Below are 20,949 nucleotides of genomic sequence, written 5' to 3' on the forward strand. Positions count from 1 at the left end.
CTGAAGTTAGCAGTTTCCTCATGTGTAAAATGGGAGTGTTAGACATCAAAACAACTTTATGAAGCTTATAAATTGACGTCATGTATTGTAGATAATCAGGTAACTTTATGGTATACTTGAAGTCCTATTAGTACACAGTCCATTGACTGAAACATCAATCATTTTTGTATTTGTGTGTATGTGCCTGGGTGTATGTCTATGTTACAATTTGGATATGAAGTGTCCCCCCAAAAGTTCCTGTTAGTACAGGAATATTCAGAGGTAAAATGATTATGGGAGTTGTAACCTATTCAGGTTGAGAGGACTGATTGAGTGGCCATTGTAGGCCATTGTAGGCATGGCTAAAGGAAGAAGGTCAATGCAGGCATGCCCTGAAAGGACACATTTTCCCTGTGGTTTCTTCCCCTTCTTTGGTCTGCTTCCTGATTTCACCATGAGCTTAGCAGCTTTCCTTTGCTGGGCGTTCCCCCATGATGTGCTGACTCATTTGGGGCCCAGGGAAATGGAGTTGTTCACCTGTGGATGAGACCTCTGAAACTGAGTCCCAAATAAACTTACACTCCTCTAAGTTGCTTGGGTATTGTTGTCCCAGCAATGTAAAAGCTGACTCAAACAGAAATTGGTAACAAGCAGTGAGTTTGTTTCTGTGATTAACCTGACCAGGTGGATCAAAAGATTTTGGAGGTGGTTTACAAGAAGAATTTTGAAAAGTTTAGAGATGCAAACTAGAAAAGCTTTAGAATATTATAAAAGTAGAATTTCAAGGAGGATTCTAGTGGGAGCTCAGAAGACCAGAATGCTGGAAGGACTGTGGGGAGTAAAGACAGATCTCATGAGGTTTCAGAGGAAAATGGGGACTCTGTTGGGAATTAGAATAGAGGTAACTCAATTTATATTATGGTAAAGAACTTGGCTATATTTTGCCAATGTCCTGAGACTTCAAGGCCAATTAAAAAGGTATGGATTAATTAATCTGGCAGAAGAAATTTCAAGGCAGCACATCATTAGCCAGTGACATGAACATTGCTGGAAGCTTTAGCCAGGTTTTTTGCAAGAATTGGGAGTAGAAAACAGCTAAAAAAATTTTTAAAACTTGAAGTTTTATTAGGAAAATGCATATAAAACTGGGGCCAAGGAAAATGTCTTTGTAAGAGATTATAGCTCCTAAGGAGATACTGAGTACTTTACACAGATACAGTAGGAAAGATGTCCCAAGAGCATCTCAGAATTTATAACACCCCCCGATACAGGCTCCAGGGTACAGAAGAGAAAATTCCTTTGGAAAGAGACCATGGTACAGGGGCTGCAAGGAAGCTGTGAAGGCATGCAGAGGCTGCTGCAGTTGTGATTCTGGGGGTCTCAATTATTGCACAAGATGGTAGCAGATCTTGGTGTTATCCACATGATGATGGCTCTATAGAAATGCAGGATGCTTGAATTAAGGGTCATGGAGGCTTTCATCAAGATTTCAGAGGAAGGCCTGGAGGCCAGACAAAGTGTAGCAGGTTGAAGTTCCTGCAGACTGCACCTGAGAGGGCAATACATGAAGCTGTGAAGGTGAAGCCAAAGCTGGAATGGAGACCCCAGGAATTTAGAGTAACATGAACTGTCTTTTGCTTGTGGAGAAAACCAGGTTAAAAGAGAGCCCTATGCACTGCAACAAAAAAGGCAAAAGGGGTTGGGTTATCTGATCCCTTTGGAAATGACATCTCATCATGTGTCATAGATGCTATACACAGAGTTACAGGTAGTTATGGGACTGTTTGCCTGACTGGGTTTTAAACGTGCTTTGGCCTGTTCTTTCTTTCGATGCCACTATGCCTCAATTTTGAAATGAGAATCTTTACTCTATGACACTGTATATTGGACATAGGTAATTTGTTTTTTGGTATTTATAGGGGCTCACAGCTAAGAGTTTGCCTTGGGTCCTAGAGAAGACTTTGAACTTGGACAATGCTAAAATTGTTAAGACTCTTGGGTTTCTTGGAGATGAACTGAATACATTCGCACTGGGAGACAGACATGAGCTTTTGGGGACCAGGGAAATATTATTATGGTTTGGAAATGAGCCGTCCCCCAAAAGTTTTTGTTAATGCAAGGATGTTCAGAGGTGAAATTGTTAGATGATGAGAGCTCTAATCTATTCATGCCATTTTAGTTTCAATGGACTGATTGTGGGGTAACTGTAGGCAGGTGGTGCGTGGCTGGGAGAGGTGAGTCACTGAAGGTATGTCATGGAAGTGTTCATTTTCTCTGCAGCCTCTTTCCCCTTCTTCTGTCTGCTTACTGACCCTGTCAGAGATAAGCATCTTTCCTCTGCTGGACCCTTCCCCATTATATGCTAACTCAACTTGAACCCAGAAAAATGGAGGTGACCTCTATTGACTGAGACTTTTGAAACTGTGAGGCCCCAATAAACTTTCTTTCTTTAAGTTCTTCTTGCTGTGTATTTTGGTCATAGCAATGCAAAAACTGACTAAAATAGTATGTGTGTGTGTGTGTGTGTGTGTGTGTGTGTAGATTTTAGTATAGGAGAGACATTTATAAATGAAATAATTTAGCCCCTCTTCTAATACTATTACTCTCATCCAGTAGAGATCTAGACTAAGTTAACTTAGTCTTCCTCTGAGGCTAACCCTTTTGTAAATTTACCTGTTTACCATAACTTTTTCTACAATCTAAAAGTTTCTTAATCAATTGCTGTTGTTTTTGGTAGGGGACATTAACACAAGAAATATTGTTGAGTCAACAAACTGAGTCATTGCTTGAATTTAGTTTATAAGGTTAATTTCTTTTTCCAAAAAATACTTGGAGGAATTTTACCTAGAATCTTCACATCATGATGAAATGATGAAGTTGAAAATTTTTAAAAAATCAGCAGCAGCTCTTTGTTCTTTATGACTTTTGACTCTTTTTACTATATTTTTTTGAAATTAATTTTCAGATATCATTTTGTTATTTTTCCTTCCCATCTCCCTTGAAGAAATTCACAGCCCTCTACATATGATAACAATATAAGATAGGCAAGGAGGACTTCAGAGAATGTGGTTTTATGTATTTGAATGAACAACTGATCTTAGTTGTAGATATGAAATGAGCAGGTTGATTAAGAATGGGACATAAAGTCATCAAAGAAGAAGATTTCATCTCAAGTTCAGTATCTCACTGGGAAGCATCTCTGTTTCTTTCTACAACTGAAGAATTACACAAAAACTTCTGATTCATCTTAATAATAATAAGCTCAGTATGATTCATGTGTCCCATTTTGGAGGGTTTACTGTTCTTAGATGTGAATAATATGAAAGCCTTTATAATAAATAGAAGGCAGAAATATTATTTTATTGAGATCTAAGGTAGATTTCCTTGCATTTAGAATTTGATTGTACAATACCCAAAGTAGAGGGATACAAAAGCATTTGACTTGTAAGGAAGATTTAAATGGCATATATTTACCTATTTAAGAAAGCAAATTGAATGTGCATCTACATTTGAATATTGCTCACAAAGAAGAAGGATAATTTAGTTATTTCACTATGATATAACCCAGGAATATCTGTGAGCAATGTATGGGCATAGAGTTGAATCAATAAATTGGTATGCAATATTATTTGTTCATTCATTGTTCAATGTTTATCTTAAAATTACCATGTCTTGAGAATACAACAATGAGCAAAAGCATATAGGATTCAAACTCATGAATCTAACATAGAGAGACATAAATCAGATAATCATGCTCATGAATATCAGTAACAAACTGATACAGGTTCTGAGAAAGAATCATGGTTCTAGACTAATAATCAGTTATATACTTACCAGCTTTCTAAATATGCCCAATTATCCAGTTTAGGAATCCCCGACTGACACACCCCCTTTATTTCTTTTCATAAGAAGATAAAAGACTAGATAAAGCACCTCCTAGCTTCCCAATCCTTTCTCTTCAGGGCTGCTCTCAGGGGGTATACCTATACAACTTATCCACCAGGGTGAGACAAAGCTGTGGCTAAAAGAACATATCATCCACTGTACTAGAGACCCAGAGGACTAGTGAACAGCATACTGCTGGTGATTCCCAAGAGTTTCTTGTGCATTCCACTTCCATTTTTCAGTGGTATCCTGTTGATACCTAAAAATTGGCCAGGCATAGAGAATTTCAATTCCAAAAACAAAATGCTGCAAGTTAAGATGCTTTTCCCTCCAGAAAGCTGTTTTATTACCCTACTAATGCAGAAGTCTTCAAAGTCTGAAAACTATCTTAATATCCTGCAAGAAGGTTGCTATATATTGAGGTACAGGTAGTCAATGTGCAAGATCTAAGGGTAATATTCCTACTTATGCAAAATGGAAGTCTATCTTGGCTAATCACTTCTCAGAGCTATATATAGCAGCAAAGCCTCTGAGGATGACCTCAGTGCTCTGAAGAAGAGCAGCTATTCTTTCTCCAATCTGCTGCCCTATACTTGCTGAGCACAGATTGAACTGGAACACTATCAGACTGAAGGCCAGGCATCCCATAACTTATATGAAAAATTGTAGGACATCAATCGCACAACAGTCCCACATAGGCATCACAACAAACAAGACAAGTCCTTAGCAGAATAACTTCATGAGGCAAGTCTACACATCATAAATTTTACTTTTGATAAAAATTGTGGAATGATTCACTCAACCCCCAATCTATCGCCTTTCAGTAAGATTTGAAAGATTAAATCTCTACTTCCCAGAGCTCCTTTTAACAAATTATTTATGGTAATTCCACCCATTAGATGGACTTCCATTAAGATCTGGAAGTTTTAAGACAGCCAGAGTTTGTGGAAAAATGAGATTTTCCTAAAGCAATATTCCAACTTCCAATATCTTCCTTCCAGTGTTAAGAGCCAGTTTTCATAATGGTTTCTTGTTTCTGGCTATCTGACGCTGCAGGGTATTTTTGAACTTAATTCTAGTACTGATCTGCAGTGAAAAAGGTTCTTCTGAGTCCGTCCTGTAAATATCTAGAAATAATTTCTATAATCTAAGCCTAAAACATGTACTTTAAGGCCTTTCTATGATTTTATTACCATCTAATTATCTAGATTAATTTTTTTCTTCTGCATATAGCTAATGGTTTCTGTTTCTAATAGTCATAAAATATTTGGAGCAAGAAGTTTACACTTTTTAAGACTGAGCATCTGGAATTGTCTGACATGGTTTGGACTAAAGACAGTAGTGATTTAGTTCCACAAGAAAATGGAATACACAAAATAAATCGTACAAAATGACCAAAGAAAGTCTTAAATTATCATACATTTTCAGCTGAAATAAAGGCTGGGTGTTGTTAGAATGATAGTTTCTAAAATCAGTCTTTACAAGGACAGAGAGAAATACACACACTGGTAGCTTGTATTTATACCTGATATAAAAGAAAGAGCAGGGGGAGAGGAAGGAAGGGGAACAAATAAAAGAGAAAGAAGAAAATGGGTGATGATGAGGAAGAGAATAAGTGGAAAGGGGAGAAAGGAAGAAGGAAAGAAAGGAAGAAGAATGAAGTGAGGGAGAAAGTAGGTGAGATGGGGGAAGAGAGGAGGGAAGAAGAAGGAGATGGAAGAGGAAGAGGAGGATAAAAAAAGGAGGGAGAAACACAGAAAGCAATGAAATCAAAGTTTTAAATTCTTAGCTTGAGGTATTATAAAGGATCAGGTGTTTTTATGATTTCTCTAAAATGTTTTTGTACTAAGATGATACAGATAAAATTCAAAGGCAAAGTCCGATCATGTAAGTTTGTGAAACATCATATAAATGGATGTTTATCCTTATTAGGTCCCTTATGTAATAACTGTGCAAAGACATGGGTTCTCACAGTTGAAGTGAACATACTTGGGTGGATTCAAAAGATTTTGATTTCTCTGGTTTTCTAAACCTCATTAATCAGACAGCAACACAAGATGGCAGCCACCACGGGTTTGGGAATAAAGGTCCCTGGCAACTTCTGACTGCTGGAAGAATTCAAAGAAGGCCAGAAAGGAGTAGGAGATGGCACATTAGCTGTGGTATAGAAGATGACAAAGACATAACACAAGATGGACAGGGACAATAATTGGGCCTCCAAGAAAAATTTATGAAAACACAATATACAGCCTTAAAATACCTCTCTTTGTAAGATTTAAAACAAAAATTAATATGAATGGAGCTAATAATTCTAATGGAGTGGTGGACCCAAAATCCGTATCAGTACTAGCAAAATGGCAGAATTCACATAGCACAAAGTTGTTCTGCAAGAGCTGCAGTGCTTAATGATGTCTGAAGAAAATATGAAACTCCTGGAAGGACAGTGGTACAGTAATTAATCAAAAAGTAAAACCACAGGTCCTCATCCCTGTTCCATTTAAGCAGTCTTCATTTTCCACCATAGTAAATTTTCTCGATACATCTTGTAGATCTCAAAGTACTGGAAAGGAAACTCCCATTCAAGGGCAATTTATCTTAAGATACTGTAAATGATACCAATTTTTTTGTCCATTTGAAATATGTAAGTTGTGCTATTACAAATCATCCTGTCAAGTGTAACCACTTTCCGTGTAGTTAAACTTCTGTGATCAAGAAAGTCTATTTAAGTTGATTCCCATCATGACCATTGGGGCACATCTAACTCATCTGTGAAAAGATGCATCACACAATCACCTGGCTGCTGATTACTTGGCCTGGGGATTCTGCCTTCTCCCCCAACTCTCTTGCCTGCACCAGCCCTGGGACAGCCCTCCAGTCGGAGACTTGCTATAGTAGAGTAAAGGTTTCATGTCACAACATGGGGACTACTGCTGGGTGTGGGGAGTGCTTTGCCTGCAGCCTGGTTTCTCTGTTAAGTCCTAAATGATGCCCCTTCCAAGCCATCATCATGCCCTGTTCTTTTCCACTCCTATCCTTGGCTGCAGTATAAATTGGTAACCTCTGCCTTCTCTGAAAATGGCCTTCAGTGAGGAATTCAGGGTTTTCCCCTACTCTCTTCTCCCCCACCTTTATCAAGGGGTGTTGTGTTTTCCCTCCTGCTCAAATCCCTTGTCCTACAATTCTATACCACCCTTCCTTGCTTTGGCCAGAAGGTTGGAAAGTCTCCGATCTCTTTCCATTAATTTTGGAAACGCATACATTTACTCGGTACCAGACTTGGAAATGAGTATTAGGTCCTGGGTTCTGCCACTCAGTCACCCTCGGCTGATGCCTCTTGGGCTCAGGTTTTCACAAGGTGAACAGGGCAGTCACCAGGGTTACACAGACCTGCCAGAACTCATAGTCCCTGCTGGCTAGATCTGGAGAGAGGCCACATGTAAGTACTTGTAAGTACACAGGGTCCCTCTGGATTATTTCCTCTTCTTGTAACAACTTTGCTTTTAGACAGTGCAAAGGCATGAACGGGGTTTTATTGGATTGCTTCTACCAACTATGTGGTCTAGTGTGAAATCTAACAACTGAAACCAGAGGAACCTGGACTTGGCAAAGACTCTGGGTTTTAGTGCCACTGCTTCCCACATGCTCAGCAAGGACTGAAGAGGAGCCTGGTATGCACACAGCCTATCCCAGAATAAACGGGCCTAGCCTCCTGGCACACTGATGCATCTTCCCACTTCCTGTTCAGGACCACTAAATGCTGAAATGTGGATGCATACTGAGACAAAGGCAATTCATGGTGTGCTGAGGGTTATTTAGTATTTGTGTAAAACTACCTTTTGAAGTAGCTACTATCAAGTCTGAAAAGCAATCCATGTTCCCATTAATCTTTTTCCAGGAAAACCTTAGTTCTAAGGATTTAACATCCTGTAAGTAAAGTATAACAGTATTCCCTAAGTAGCCTTGTTGTGGTTTGGATGAGGGGTGTTCCCCAAAACCTCAAGTGTGGGACAATGCAAGAAGGTTTAGAGGAGAAATGATTGAATTGTAAGACTCTTAACACAATCAGTGACTTAATCCCCTGACAGGGATTAACTGAGTGGTAATTAAAGTGGTAGGGTGAAGCTGAAAGAGGTGGGAATTGAGGTGTGGCCTTAGAGTATATATTTGTATCTGGCAAGTGGAGTCTCTCTCTGCTTTCTGATCACCATAATGTGAGCTGCTTCCCTCTGCCACCTTCTCCTGTGATAATGTTCAGCCTCACTTTGAGCCCCAAGGACTGGAGCCAGCCTCCTATGGACTAGAGCTCTGAAACCATGAGCCTCCAAATAATCCTTTCCTCCTTTAAAATTGTTCTGGTAGATCTTTTAGTCACAGTAGTGAAAAAGCTAAGGCAAGGCTTTGTATTGTCAGACAGTTGCCTGATTTTAATATAATAAAAAGTGTGAATTAATATTTTTTAAAATAGCATTAATCCTCCCATGCTAGCAGAGGCAGCTAGCTGGCTCCTGAGGCTGGTTTGTTCTTTCTTTGAAGATTCTGTGAGTCCTCCTGTAAAGTAGTTACCCTGCAATCAGTAACCAACTTTGTGATCCTGCCTCTAAATTTAGGTCATTGTTTCTTGATATATAACCAGATCTCAACGTGTCCAGGGAACAAAAAACCAAAATCTTACATGAGATGGGATAGTCGACAGTAAAAAATTTTAATATTTTATTCCTTCTTTTAGAAAAAAAATAAAAATAACATGTGAGAATGGAGTCCTGAAGTCCTAAGTTTGGGAAGAAGGACCAAACCATTGGACTTGGTAAAATTTACTAGTGTGTGTACCTTCTCCAGAGATGTGTTGTTTAGTGTGCCAGCTCTAGCAAATGAAAGTCTTCTGACTCAAGATTGTCTTTTATGGAAGATGTCAACCTTCCAATATTTGCATTGTAGAAAGAGCAATACAAGTATTTATAGAGTAAGAAATAATGAAACAGATTTATTTTCTGCAAAATACTTCTCCAACCCATAACTATGTCTATGAGAAGACCCAGAGAGCACAGTCCCCAGAAAATCATGGAGAAGAGAAGAATCCCATTACCATAGAGTTCTGCAGAAGTCATCCCTGATGGACCAGCATCAAGATAGGAAGTGCTGTCATTTAAGTGTCCTGACGTATTTCATAGAGTTGATGGATCCAAGAAAGAAGACTGTAATAGTGTCATGTGACTAATAGTTAGTCAAACACTAATCTTGGTGTTGATGCGAAGGTATTTTTTTTCAGATGGGGTTACAACTATAGCTCATTAAGATTATCCTTGGTAATCAGCGCAAGCCTTGTCCAATCTGTTGAAAACTTTAAAGGCAAAATTAAGGTATCTGTGGGGAAGGAGAAATCCCAACTGAGGAATGCAGAGTTGCCTCTTGTCTGAGAATTTCAATCTGTAAGCCTGCCCTACAGATTTCAGACTCACCAGTCCCACAATCATAGATGTCAATTCCTTGATGTCTTTTTTTTTTTCATTGATTGTTCATTTTATTCTCAAAAGACCAAAGGAAGGATCAAACTCTGTGGTCACTTTAAACCTAGTGCGACTAGTGAGGGTCATTATGTGATAACAAAGAGGAAAACAGAATTGGAAATGCTTTACATTTTTCTTGACCCTTTTGGGGGGCTGCCCTTATCAGTGAAGTCACAAGTAGGCTAGAGAGAAAATGTCAGGGAAAATCTCTCTCCACCTGCATACAAATTCATATAAATGCCCTTTCTGTTCTTTTCTTCTTCCTTCCTTCCCTGCCTCCCTCTCTTCCTCCTACCTATCTTCTTTTAGTCTTTTTTTTAAATTCCTTGATATCTTGATCTCTCACTCTCTTTCAATTTCTCTCAAATTCCCGCCCTATCTCTGTATGAATCCCCATCTCTTTTCTCTTAGTCCCTACCCTCTACTGTTCCTGGTAGATAGAGGGCAAATGACAGTCCTGGAGTTATGTAAACATAACTGCTGCAATAGAAATCAAGCCCACTTTATATCTTGGGGTAGGGAGGGGGAGCATGTGAGGAATAGACAACTCTAGATAGGGCAGAGGGGTGGGAGGGGAAGAGTGGGGGAAGAAGGTTAACAATGATGGTGGAATGTGATAGACATCATTATCCGAAGAACATGTATGAAGACATGAATTGGTGTGAACATATGTTATATACAGAGATATAAAAAATTGGGCTCTATATGTGTAATAAGAATTTTAATGTACTCTACTGTCATATATTTAAAAAATAAAATCAATTAAATATTTTTTAAAAAAATCAAGTCCAGAGGGATAATCAAAGTATTCTGATAATTAGGAATAAATGGCAATGGCTTAAGATAGAGAATACTGTTGCCCTGCAAATTTGTGTACAAATTAAAACAAAAACTGGTTTGTGTATACTTAATATGGATTGCTATCACTATAATGACTACTGCTTCTCACCCACTACCCAGACCTGTTGCAATTCTAGATCAGCTTATCTGTGCACATTTTAGTTAAAAGATAATGTGTCCTCCTTGACATTGCCACAAGTTTGTAATAGCAGTTTCACTATGGCTTTCCCCAGAAAGTCCTACCGCAATTTACCAAGTACTGTTCATTAGGAAAGAGCAACGCCTTAGGCACTGGCTCTGGAACTAGTGTGTCATCATGAGATAAATCAGATAGGGGACTTAGGTGTGTGGTCAGAAGTTAAATGAAACTTCAAGCTGAGTCCACATCAAAACAGACTTTGTGAGTTTGCAAATGCACACTTAGGTTATTTTTGTTATCTCTGAATGCATAGTTGGTATACACCTAAGCTGTAAGTAGCAGAATCCTAATTATCTGCTTCCTGATCAGTAAAGTCAAAGCTAATAAAATAAAAAGGGAGTACAGCTGAGTGCAGTGGCACACATCTGTAATCCCAGAGGCTTGGAAGACTGAGGCAGGAGGATTGTGAGTTCAAAGTCAGCCTCAGCAAATTAGTGAGACCTAAGCAACTCAGTGAGACCATGTCTCTAAATAAAATATTTTTTAAAAGAGCTGGGGATGTGACTTAGTGTTTAAGTGCCTCTGGATTCAATCCCTGGTACTCCCCCTCCCCCCAAAAAGGAGTATGTTCTGTCTTTGAAACTATCCTTTTTCTCAAACCCAATACTGAAACTTTGAAGGAATTGAACAAATAAGTATCAATGTGAAAGTTTTGAAAAGATGTGAGGGTGGTGCTATTGTTTAACTTGCATCCCTCCAAAATATATGTTGATGTTTTAAGTCCCAGTATCTCAGAATGGGACCTTATTTGGGAAACAGGGTCATTTTAGATACAATTAGCTAATTTAAGGTAAAATCAGATTGGTGTGAGATGGAACCCAAATCTAACACGACTAGTGTTGCTATAAGAAGAAAGAGATGCAGAGAGAAAAAAATACCATGTTCAGACACAGAAACTCAGAGGAAGAACATCTTGTGACAAGCCAAGTAGCCACTGGTGTGGCACAACTGCCAGTTAAGAAAAGCCAAGGACAGAGACCACTACCAGGTGCTTGAGAAGAGGCAAGGAAGATGTTTTCTTAGGCTTTGGAGAAGCAGGGCCCTAATGGGTTCTTGAGTTTGAGCTTCAGGCCTATAGAACTGTAAGGTGGTAAATTTGTACTTTTAGCCCAATTTGTTGTGCTTGGTTACAGCATTTCTGGGAAACTACTGTGTTATTCCTTTCTTTTGTTATTCCTTTTGGCTCATTTAATTCCCTTTTGCACTATTGAAAAACTAGATAGTTCTTAGTGATATTGGACTATCTCACAGATAGTGATTCTATCAAACCAGCTTTATCAAATATGGATACTGGACTGAAGCAAATCAACAAAGCCTTTAGCAACTCATAGCAAATAGTTGAATTGAAGAATGATTCTTTTAAATCTCAGTAAGTCAAGATTATAAAATCAAATGTCTTTCACATGAAGGAGCCAACAGTATCATTTTTCACAACCTATTAACCTTTACGTTCACTTTCTAGTTCTCTAACCCAAGTCAGTTCATGGGGATTTTGACCAGGTCACATTTCCACAGCACATTCCACTTGTCTACTAAAGACATTCAGCTTATTGGACCTGGTGAGAATAATATGCAAAATACCCAAGAAGACAAATGTATATAGGTTAATGATCGATAAACCCCAACACAGGACAAATGACCAGGAAATAGAACTACTCATCTTACACTGAGTGTGCTCTATTCCGCGAGGCCATATTTGGGCACATGCAGCAGCCACCCATTACTCAATGACAGTGGTGTATAGAAGACTGGGCATGAGCATGTCCTAAAGGCAAAAGAAATCTGCATAAACAAGTGATCAGTATAGCACTCTTACATAGGATACATGGTCCTCTTTCTTCTCATCCCACATTGTTGCTTCTGTGAGACGTATGTCTGTGACAGCTTGACTGAGGAAATAAAAATTAGGAGACAAGTTGGCCTGCCCTCCTAGATGATTTGTAATATGTGATCCTTTCTGGAAAGAGACTACTACTTCTCCTTGGCAGAGATATCATAAAATGGGAATTGTTTATATTTTAATGTTTATATTTGAATTATTTGTATTTGAAATAGGATAGAATCCCTTCTTGGAGCTCTGATTTGGAACACAATACACACAAAAACTGACTGGTAATTAATTTTTACTTTTAAGATAATATTTAATTGGTTTGTTTCTGTAGTCGAAGATGGGCAATTGAAGTCAAGTTACTTGATTTTGAAAAATTCATAGATCTCTCCCAAGGTTGGAGGAATCAGGGTGTTTTTAACCAATGGTGGAGAATACAAAGCTTAGAATAACAAACTAAAAACAAAATTTGAAATGAAACCCCATCAGTATATAAGAAAGAAAAATACAGAAGTGAAAATAAATGCCAGATGTTCTAAGCATAAGGGGTCAATGTGGCAAAGCTGCAGTTGTCTTGAGAGTACAATGAAGGGAAATTCATGAGAAGTAAAACTGAACGGAAAAAACAGTATGAAAGGAACTAACCAGGGAAATAATTCAGAAGAGACAAGACAGACAAGTATTTTAAATTTGGAATTGGGTTAGATATTGTTGATTATGATTTTTTAAATAAGAGATTACCTAGAGAAGTATTTAAGCTTTCCCAAAAGAACTAAAATTTTGAGTATTTTACTTAAAAAATTATGAACATTTATCTCGAATTCTAATATTTAATATAAAAAGTGGGGACACTGATTAAATGAGAGAGATGGTAGAAGTGAAGTGTTCTCCTATCTGGCTACCCTCCTTACCATTATTGGCCACTGGTTTGGGGCCCTCTTTTGTTTGTGAGAGTTCTTATTAAGAGCAAGTTCATTCTTGTATATATATTGTTTGCCATATATATATAATATATATTTAATGAAAAGAAGAGATACATATGTGTGTACTTCTCAGTTTTTAAAAAATTATTTTAATCCCAAATATCTTCCTGAGAATAATGTTCCCTTAACATGCTGTGGAAAAAAATTAATTAGGAGAATCTTATATATATTTATTTATTTTAAGGAATTCTAATTTCCACACCTACAATTTTTTTTTTTTTGAGAGAGAGAGAGAGAGAGAGAGAGAGAGAGAGAGAGAGAATATGAATCTTTTTTGTAGATGGACATAACACAATGCCTTTATTTTTTATGTGGTGCACCTGGGTCCCGCCAGTGCTAGGCGAGCGCTCTACCACTTAGCCACAATCCCAGCCCCAATCTTGTATATTTTAAAAAATGTTATTGACTTCTAAAGAACAACCCATTTTTTTCAAAAATGTATTTGAAAACTGTAAAAAATAATTGTCATAAATTCTCCCATAAATATTACTTAGCCATAAAGAAGAGTGAAATTATGACATTTGCTGGAACTGGAAGCTATCATGCTAAGTGAAAAAACTCAATCCCTAAATCCAAAGGCCAAATGTTCTTGATGACATACAGATACTAACACACAATAAGGTAGGGGTTGGGAGTGAAGTGCATTGGATTAGACAAGGGAAGGGAGGGGGGATGGGAATAGGAAAAACAGTGGAATTAATTGGACATAACTTTCCTACGTTCATATATGAATTCACAACCAGTGTAACTCCACATAATGTACAACCACAAGAATGGGATCCTCATTAGAATAAGTTATACTCCATGTACGTATAACATGTCAAAATACACTATACTGTCATATATATCTATAAAGAACAAATAAAAAATTAAATGGTTAAAATGTTAAATAAATAAATTCTCCCATAGTTTTGATCACTTTTTAGTTATAAGTCTGTTGACTCATTTTTGCAGCCTCATTTTGATTCTTGGAACACAGACTAACTTGAATGCTTGAAATAGAAGAAAAGGTGTTTTGTTCATCAATTCTTCCTTGACTCTCTGGGAACCTAATAGTTTTACCCTACACCTATTTGTAAGTGAGACCTAATGTTTCAGCTAAACCTATAGTGGTTTCTAAGGTTTCATGGAAATAGTATTTACTTTGGAAGATGCAGTGAGGATTTTGTAGGAAAAAGGGAAGAGTTGCATTTGCATGCTTTACAAACTTACTTAATATAATTTCAAATTAGACATCTCAGTTCCACACTTTTCAAATCCATACAAAAATCACATAATTTTCCCATGCTTCTAGCACCCAACTTTTCTAGCCTTCTTGGCTTTGGCATTTCTCACCCCTTCTACCTTCAATTTTTAGTATATTTCTTCCTTGTCCTATTTTTCCCCCAATATAAGGTACAGTGAAATTTAGTATTTGATTGTAGCCTCACCATTTTCTCAGCATAGGCTACAACTTCCATATGCTCCATTTCTCTGAGAAGTCAAAAGGCATCACATTATTATCTCCCACTATATTTTTTCTATTGAACTTTTAACTTTACATAAGTAGTAGAACAAATTTCTATGGTTATCCAGTTATGTATGTCTCTTATAACTCCATCTTAAGTATATAGTTTAAAGCCCTATTTTTACTATGGCTTCTCCATGGCACAGTATGGCAAACTTTCTAATATTACACAGATCAAAAGCTAGATTATGTTGCAGTAAGAAAGGAATAGAAACAAATCTCAGTGATGGAGAAAAATCACAATGTATTTCTTGCTTATTCTCTATGTAAATCATGGGTCATCTGGAAATTTGGGTTTTTCCCCACTCTCCAGAATTTAGTCTGATGACACAATCATCATTCTGAACATTGGTGATGATAGTGGCTGAGGGAAAGTGTTATGGGGGGTCTGGTAACAATAATTGAAATCAGCTCAATAGTGACATACATAGTCTCCTCAGACCTCATTGCCCTTCTACAAAGCACATTATGCTAGATGTGCAGAAGATGGAAATGCAGAATTAATCATAAATACTACTAATGATTATCAGACTGTTAGAAAAATTTCAACCTATCCTTTTATTCCCCACAAATGCAGAAGCACAGGTCTAAAGTTTTGGTACTATTTCTCCCTTGTCTTCTAATTTTATTTCTTGTAAGAGAGTAACGCAATAGCTTTGCCATTCATCTTACTTCCTTTTTGTTAATCTCTAGTTTCCTTTTTCTAAGTATTATCAACAAAATATTTTATCCTTGCTGTAGAGGAGCCTGGGGATGAAATTTAGCCAAATTCACTCTAAAATGTGGTTTGAAATCTTTTCTGCATAAAACTACTCTCAAAGTATTCAGGAGACTTTCAGTCTCTTCTCATTAATGTGAAGAGCAAGGAAGGCTACCAGATACACATTTGTGGTGAAAAGAAAACAATTACTTTTTGTCACTTGCATTATTTAGTTTATTTTTGAGGATAAACAGAAGTAATTCATGACTAGGTTATAATTTATTTAAAAATTTCCCCTTCCATTTATATAGAAGTGATTTGTGGCTGGTATCATGGTTTATTTATTTATACCAGAGCATCCAATACTGAATTGCACATAGTAGGTGGTCTCTAATTGTCAATTGTATGCTGAGACACTGATTGATTGCTTTCTATAAATGTTTAAAGAGGCCAGCAGAATCAAAGACTTCATTTTTTGTGCATAGACTTCTCCTCTAAGAATTTATAATTGCTACCAATACTCAAGTTTATAACACATTTTCATAGGCAGTTTTACACCTAATTATCACAGCTTTATAAGAATGTACTATTTTCTCAAATTTAAAAATGGAAGAAACAGCTTCTCAAGAAGATTAAATTTCTTTCCCTGATCTAAGTGATAATAGTTGTCAGGGAAACCTGCAACAGGAACTTGTGTTTTGTGAATATAAATCCAATATTCTTTTCCATTAACTAACCTGTTTGCTATATTCTTTAAGCCAGGTATATTGGTTAAGATTAATTAAGCTAGGATAACAACATCAAAAACAGAAGAGAAATTGTCTTTTATTTATGCTTTTATCTGGAGGTGGGCATCCTTGAGCTGCTATAATGACACTATTGAATTCTCAGAGATCAAGCACCTATATTTCTGCCTCACCATTCTAATATCTGGCTGTCATTCATCAGTATCATCTAGATATCAATGTCAGAGGGATATCAATATAATATAGGTATCAATATCATCTAGATATCTCAGATTTCCAAACATCACCTCCTTGTTGAGTTACATAGAGAATTGTGAAGTACTGCTGAAAATGATCTTTCCTATTTGAGCAGCTCTTTTAAGCAACATTCTCTGAAGTCCCTTATAACACTTCATCTATTAAATCCTATCTACACAGAAAGACACCAAACCACAAAGAAGGACAATAGAGGAAGAAAGAAACAAAGAATTAAGAAAACAACTAGATACGATGTAAAAGAATGTCAGGTTTGTGTTTCACTTATCAATAATGACTTTGAATTTAAATTGATTATACTCCCCAGTTAAAAGATATAAACTGGGCTGGGGATGTGGCTCAAGTGGTAGAGCTCTCACCTGGCATGCGTGCGGCCCGGGTTCAGTCCTCAGCACCACAAAGAGATTGTGTCTGCCGAAAAACTAAAAAATAAATATTAAAATTCTCTCTCTCTCTTTTTTTTTAAAAAAAGATATAAACTGGTTGAATGAATGAAAATAAAAAAGCAAGCAAAAAAAAAGAAAAAGAAAGCTCCAAAATATCATGCCCAAAGGAAACTCAATTTACCATTAAAGATGCACATAGAATGAAAGGGATGGAAAAAGATACAATGTGTAAATGGGAACACAAAGTGAGCAGGCGAAGCTCTACTTATATCAAATAAAATGGATTTTAATTCAAAGACTTTTAAAGAGAAAATAATGACAAAATATTTTATGTAATGATGAAAATATCAATTCAATAAGAAAAAATAACAGTTGTACATATATATGCACCCAATGCTGGGAACTCAATTACATGAAGCAAGCAATTGTTCTAAAAAGGAGAGACAAACTCTAATATGATAATAGTTGGGGATTTTGTTTAGCACTCCCCATTCAGCAATAGACAAATAATTCAGATGAAATATCAACAACAACAACAACAAAACAATGGAGTCAAACTACTCTAGGGTTCATATGTCCCTAGAAGACATTTATAGAACATTTCATCCAATAATTAGAGAATATACATCCTTCTTATCAGTACTATGAAACATTCTCTAGGACACACCATATATTGGACTCAAAACAAGTCTCAGCAAATTAAAAAAAAAATGATATTATAGTATCTTCTCTGACCACAACAGAAAACAACCAGAAACCAACAACAATAGGATCATAGAAAGTTTACAAATACGTGGATTTAACAACATGATTTTTGAACTGACCAATGGGGCAATGAGGAAACCAAAAGATAATTTGAAACATTTTTGGAAACTAAGGAAAATGAAAACACAACTTACCAAAATTTGTAGGATACAGCAAGAACAGCTCTAAGAGGAAAGTTTATAGCAGTAAGTGCCCACAACAAATAATAAAAAAGGAAAGACTTTAAATAAACAATGATACAACACAAGCAATTAGAATAGCATGAAAAATGTAAATACAAAATTAATAAATAAATAACAAAGATTAGAACAGAAATAAATAAGATAGAGCTGTAAAAGAGTATGAAAGATAATGAAACAATTTTTTTAAGATAAAGTTGAAGAACATTTAACCAAACTAACTCAGAGGGAAAAATTAAAAAAGAAGGAAGATGGGAAGACTCAAATAAAATCAGAGATGAAAATGAGACACTACAAGTGAAACCACAGAAATAGAAAAGAATCTCATGTCCTTTCATAAACAGCTGTATGCCTACAAATTGGAAAACTTTGAGAAAATAGACACATTTATATAATCTGCAAAACTGAGTGATAAGGACATTAAAAAAAAAAAAAGCTGACCAGACCAATAGCAAGTAACAAGTTTCAATCAGTAATACAAAATCTCTCAACAAAGTAAGCACAGTATAGGATGGTTTCACTGCAAAATTTTGCCAAACTTTTAAAGAAAAAGCTGCAAAAGCTTCTCAATCTATTTCCTAGTAATAAAGGGAACCCTTTCAAACTCATTTTATAAGGCCAGCAATACTCTGACCAGACCAAAGACACAAAATGACAACAACAGCAAAAACTACAGACCATTGTCCTCAATGAACATAGATGCAAAAATTCTCAATAACATGTTAGCAAAACTGAATCCAAAAGCACATACAAATAATTATGCACTAAGCATCAGTGGAGTTTATTGAAGGGATAAGAGCATGGTTTAATATATTCGATTCATATCAACAGAATGAAGAATAAAAAACATATGACCATCTCAACAGAGGTAGAAAAAGCATTCAAAAAAATTCAACAGCCCCCACTACCAAAAAATTGTAGGAACAGATAAGCAAATTTAATAAAATTGCAGAATACAAAGTCAATGTACAAAATTTAGTAACATTTTTATACACTAATTGCTGAGAAAGAAATCAAGGAAGCAGTCTTCTTCACAATATCAATAAACAAATAAAATACCTAGGAAAAAATTTAATCAAGAAAGTTAATGATCTTACAATGAAAATTATAATGGATGAAAGAAATTGAAGAGGATGCACACAAAGGAAATATATTCTATATTTATGGATTGGTAGAATTAATTTTGTGAAAATGCTTATACTGCCCAAAACAAATTTAGAGACTGCATGCAATTCCCATCAAGATACCTATGACATGTTTCATATAACTTGGAAAAATAATCATAAAATTAATATAGAATCACAAAAGACCTTGAATAGCCCTAACAATCTTGAGCAAGAACAAAGCTGTAGGTATCACAATACCTGGCTTCACATCAGTACAAAGATACAGTAACCTGGGCTCAGGCTGCAGCTCAGTGGCAGAGTGTTTGCCTAGCATATGTGAGGCACTGGGTTTGATCCTTATCACCATATGAAAATAAATAAAATAAAGGCATTCTGTCCATTGTCAATTACCAAAAAAAAATTTTTAAAAACTCAGTAACCCAAACAGCATGGTACTGGCCTGAAAATAGACATGTAGACAATGGAACAAAACATAGAGCCCAGAAGTAAATCCATGTATTTACAGTCAACTGATTTTCACCAAAGGCAGCAAGTAACATTGGTAAAAGGAGAGCCTCTTCAAAGAATGGTGCTGGAAAAACTGGGTATCCATATGTGGAAGAAAGGAACTAGATCCAGATCTCTCACAATATGCAAAAGCAACTCAAAATGGATCAAAGACTCACATGAAAAGATCTGAAACATACAAGAAAACATAGGGGAAATGCTTTAGAACTTTGGTCTGGGCAAAGATATTTTAAAAGATATAACTTTAAAATATGTACATATATAACTTCATATCTGTGCATTTATGATTAAATGACCAGTGTAATTCTACACTATGTACAACCAGAAGAATAAGAAGTTATACTCCATTTATGTAGGACATGTCAAAATGTATTCTATTGTCATGTATAACTAATTAGAGTAAATAAAAAAGAAAAAACTATAACTTCAAAAGTACAGGCAACAAAAGCAAAAATTGACAAATGGGATTAAACCAAACTAAAATTTTCTGTACAATAAAGTACACAAAATCAGCAGAGTAAAGAGGCATATTCAGTATGGCAGGAAATATTTGCAAACTGACAAGGGATTAACTTTCAGAATACATAAGGTACTCAAACAATTAAACAGCAAACAAAAAACAAAACAAACAAAAGAAAAAATGGATTAAAAATGAGTGAATGATCTAAGAAGACATTTCTCAAAAGGATATGTACAAATGACATATATATATACACAAAGCATTATCAGCATTATTAATCATCAGGGAAATGCAAATTCAAATCACAGTGTGATATAATTTTCCCCCAGTTAAAATGGCTAGTATCAAAAATACAGAAAATGACTGCTGGTGAGGAGGTGGAGAAAGGGAATTCTTCAGCAGGTATGTAAATTAGGATAGCCATCGTGAAAAACATGTGCCTAAAGAGCTGAGTTTGTGACAACTTTCACCACCTATCCCATCAACAAAAGAGCCTTAAAAATATGCCAAACCTAACTCTTCAGACTTCTCTCCCCTTTTTGTCTGTTCCAGAAACTAGAAACTTCCAACTCATTGCCTGATTTCAAGTGCAATTCCATGCATTCTCTTCCTTTAGTCGGGAGACTCTGGCCTCCCCTCTCCTGCATATCAAAATTTCATTCCACAACCAGACTCCAATTCTTTTTCCAGGAATGCGGTCACCATTGTAAGTCTAAAATATTCTCTTCTACTTCTGTATTCTGACAACATCCTCCAAGTGCCTTGTTCTTACTCATCCTGGTTGGTCTTTTATTATAGTCATTTTTACATCTCTTTCTTCCTGCCAATCCCTTGTTTTGGTTTCTTTGATTCCACTATAAGTCTAAGCACAGAGTAAGGCACATAATTGGAACTGAGTCAATGTGAACTGGAAATAGCAATAAAATTCAGAAAAGATGTGAAAATTTAATCATGAGAGTCTTTTTCTTTTTTCCTCCCCTCTCCTTTTTCTCTAACGAGTTTGGATTTTCTGGTTGTCCTTCATTGAAAGTGGTCCAAATACCATTTTATTTGTAAAATTTAAAGAACATCATAGGGAGGAAATTATTACATTACACAA

At 36.3% G+C, this 20,949-nt stretch overlaps 1 pseudogene; it reads left to right on the top strand.

Moving 5' to 3' along the window:
• Positions 1–5,921: 5,921 nt before the first annotated feature.
• On the top strand, positions 5,922–6,323 carry LOC143408784 (ubiquitin-conjugating enzyme E2 variant 1-like; annotated as a pseudogene).
• Positions 6,324–20,949: the final 14,626 nt, after the last annotated feature.

Source organism: Callospermophilus lateralis, chromosome 10 (assembly GCF_048772815.1).
Source record: "Callospermophilus lateralis isolate mCalLat2 chromosome 10, mCalLat2.hap1, whole genome shotgun sequence".
NCBI lineage: Eukaryota > Metazoa > Chordata > Mammalia > Rodentia > Sciuridae > Callospermophilus > Callospermophilus lateralis.